Source organism: Meleagris gallopavo, chromosome 22 (assembly GCF_000146605.3).
Source record: "Meleagris gallopavo isolate NT-WF06-2002-E0010 breed Aviagen turkey brand Nicholas breeding stock chromosome 22, Turkey_5.1, whole genome shotgun sequence".
Classification (NCBI taxonomy): Eukaryota; Metazoa; Chordata; class Aves; order Galliformes; family Phasianidae; genus Meleagris; species Meleagris gallopavo.
The window spans coordinates 9,930,192-9,933,921 of record NC_015032.2 but is presented as its reverse complement, the minus strand read 5'-3'; positions in this window follow the sequence as shown (position 1 = coordinate 9,933,921).

The following is a 3,730-nucleotide window of genomic DNA, read 5'->3' as shown; positions in this document are numbered from 1 at the left end:
GGCCGAGGGAGCTGCACTGGAGGGGCTGTGGTGAGTTCGAGGTGCTCCTCCCCCTCAGGCTGCTTGCACGCGCGGGCAGGAGGCTGAAGGTGTCACAATGGGGACAGACTTCTGGGTTAGCGCCTGGCCCGGTCCAGGCAAACTGAACACTGAGGGCTAACCGAATCCCATTACTTGTCCCTCTGCATCCCTGGTGCAGGCACAGCGCAGCCCCGTGGCACAGAGGCACCGTTCGAAACCAACGCGCTGTGCCGCACCATTAACGGTGAGGCTCGGGGAGGAGAACGAGGGAAAGGCTCTTGGTTTGTCCCTGCCAGAGCCCTCGGCACTGCTCAGAATCAATGCATAGGCAGTAGCACCGAGCTCTGGGAGTGCCACTACACCAGGTGTTTTCCAGCTGTTTCTCTCCACCAGAGCCAGACACACCCATACTGCCATACCAAAGCTGCTCCAGAGGCTCCATCTCCCTGTGCTGTGAGCATCTCATGAGCAGCATCCTGCCCCAAGACCCAGTGCTTGTCACAGGAGGTGTGTGAGGAGCTGGCTTTTCCCAGTCAGTGTAGGGTTACAGTAGCTCCTTGTTCTCTCATATCACATCCTTCATGACCACTGCACAGTGATCTCATCTTTCCATTTTTTGTGTCTCCCGAACAAAGCTGTGCTGTGCTGCTGCCCCCAACCCCGTCCCACCTCCAACTCCCGTGGGTACCAGGGGTCCCTCTCTCCTCACCCTGTCAGGGAGTTACAGCCAGAGCAAAATGCACAACCTGCAGAAGCTCTGTGGTAGTGAAGAGGCCAGCTGTGAAACCCATTTGCAGTTTTGCCATGATTTTTAACCCTTTCATCCCCACACAGACTCATTCTTCCCCACAGCACTGAGCAGCCCCATCAGCTCCTGCCCTCCTGCCCGTCCTTAGAGGGATGAGGTATCTTTGCAGGATGCAGCCCAGGGGGATCTCACCCCCACGTGTTTGTGTTAGATGCCAGACCACTGTCCTGACACGCAGATTCGGATCCAAATGTGCCCTGGCCAGGACCCAGCAGTCTGCTTCAGGAGCCCAGAGCCCAGCAGAGATGGGAAGGATTCTACTGGGTGGGGAGAATGCCCTGGAAAAGTACAAATCCACTGCGGAGCAGAAATCTAAGGAATGGGAGGGTGGGGAGCGCTCAGCATAGGCATGTTTCCCCTAGATCAGCTCCCAGAACTCCCCAGAACCCTTCAGAAAAAGACCCTAATGCTGGCCCTTATTCTAAGCCTTGCCAGCACTGGGAGGAGGTGCCCATGGGACTAGTTCAGTTGGGAGAGAAGCAAATGAAGAGCCTCAGAAAGTGATGCACTGAGGTGATTCAGCCATTCAGGGCATCTCCTGCCTGAATGCTTAAGGGCCACTTAGCATCTCTCAGTGCAACATTATTTTGGCTTGGAGACATGGCATATTGCCAGGGTGCAATGCTCTTCGCTTCTGGAGACTTTTCCCATGCCCCGACATCTGACTGGTGTGTGCAGGAGCTGGGCAGTAGCTGTGGGTGCTTCCAAGCCTCAGCTGTGAGCACTGCCACTGTGCCCTTGGCATCCATTGCTAGTGTCCAGCCTGCAGGAGCACAATAGTAAATCCCCGGAGATGTTCCCTCTCATATGCAGGGACTGTGGTTCACCAGAGGAAAGCATCTGTGGCATACAAGGACTGGTGACAAACCAGAAAGCTGTCCACAGGCATGGTGCCTGCAAGGCAGTGGCACCTGCACACCTTTTAATAGGTAATGTGCTTAGGTGAGTTCAAAGGAACTGGCTCTGTTCAGAACTTTCCATTTAAAAGTGCAGCTGAAGAGTTTTGTCCATGGTCTAGTTCTGGCTTTTTGGACGGGCCTCCCCTGGTGCCTGACCATGCTGCAGGAGAGCTGAGGAAGATGTTTTGCTGTGGGTGTAAGAGTTGGAGTGGGGCAGCACATGCCATCAGTCAGCATGAGCTCATGTCTGTGGGGAGTGGTGTGGCCTGAAGGGCCTTAAGTAGGTGTTGAAAATTAGGAGGTTCTTTCAAAAAGGTCTTTGTGTGAGAAGGCACAGTGCAGCCCAGTGCTGATGGATGGATGGCATGTGTGTAAGAGCTGGCCAGGCACTGCGTCCTACCAGGACCTCATACCAACAGCAGAATGGGGTTGGAGACTTGGGGGGCATGGCTGAGCCCCCAGCATATTGCTGGGCTGTGACAGAATGGTAGGAGAGCCCTATTCTGGTCTCACACTGGTGCCCAGTTTCCTGCAGTATTCACCTCAAAATGTCCCCCCAAGGATATGTCCAATCTTCCCAGGAGGATGCAGACACCTGAGGCCAGGGAACTACAACATGCCAAGCACAGAGGGGCGGGGACAGGGCCCAGTGCAGGGACAGGCAGCAGACTGCAGGGCTGTGAGAAGGGCAAGCCATGCCTTGGCATGGAGCAAGGACATTGCCACCCCATTATCCTGCAGCCACATGTGTGATTACAGTTTACCCTGATAAAGTTAACAAGGAATAGGCGCAGCATGCCAGCAGCTTCGGTCATGTTGGAACCTGTCCTGTGGGAGCAGCTTGGGTGCACATACCACAGGTGCTCCAGGCAAGTTTTCCCAAATCCCCAGTGCCTGAGGGCAGACAGCTGTGTGGCTGTGGGGCCTGGTTCTCTCAGGTTTGCTGTAGATACTGTGGTTACAGCTTGGTGATGGGTGCTCTCGGGCCGGTATTGTGGCCAGGCAGGGCAGAAAGTGAAGGATGAGAAGTGTGGGCAGGAGCAGGCCATCCCCTGAGTGCTGTAGTGTTATTCCCATGGTGCATAGCCTGCAGCTGGCACCCTAGGGTGGCGCCCATGGATGGCGCCCATGGGTGGCACAGGACCACCAGCACCTGTTCCTGGTGCAGGCCCAGCACCTGCCTGTCCTTGGGGCGGTAACGAAACCGCTGGGGGGACCGTGGCTGGTGCTGGGGAGTGAGTTGGGGCTTGGCTCATGGTGTGAAGGGGATGACACTGGGGTGCTTAGCACATTCCTTCTGCCCCTAGTATCCCAACTATCCCCACCTCCATTGCCTCATGATAAAAAAAACAGCGAAAAATTTCAGCTTTTGGACGTGGCAACAGGAGATGTGGGAACAAGGCCTGGTCCTGACTGGGCTGGGCTTTGCTGAGGCCATAGGTCCCCATGAGCTCATTCTTGTGGTCAACAACTAGATCCAGCCCCCACAGACCCTCTTGTTATTGCTGGCCTAAGTCAGCGTCCCAGTAAGCATGGGCTGATGCAATTAGTGTGGGGGGACAGCAGTCCATCTCCCTCACACCTGATGTGGCATTGCAGAGATGTGGGATCCACAGGGACCTCCCCATCACCCTCCCCGCCGGCCCTTAATATCCAAAGTGGCTGTGATAAGAAGCAGTTGCTGGGGCTGCAGGTGGGAAGGTGTCAAGTCATACGCACAGGGCTATAAACAGTGTGTGCCCATAAAGCAGATCAAAGCAGAAGGAGTTTATTTTCAGAAGGTCTGTTTCCTCCATGGAGCCAGGAGACAAAGAGCTTCGGGGGGAAGGGGAGAGGGGAAAGAGGAGAAAAGGGGGAGAGTGCAATGAGCGTAGGGCTGGCTGTACGGAGCAGCTCCATGTTGGGGTGGGATCAGCTCAGCAGGACACGGGGCCCCAAAATCTCACAGCATCACTAGGGCTCCTCCAGGGGGGGGCTAGAGCAAGGATCCTGACCTTAAATA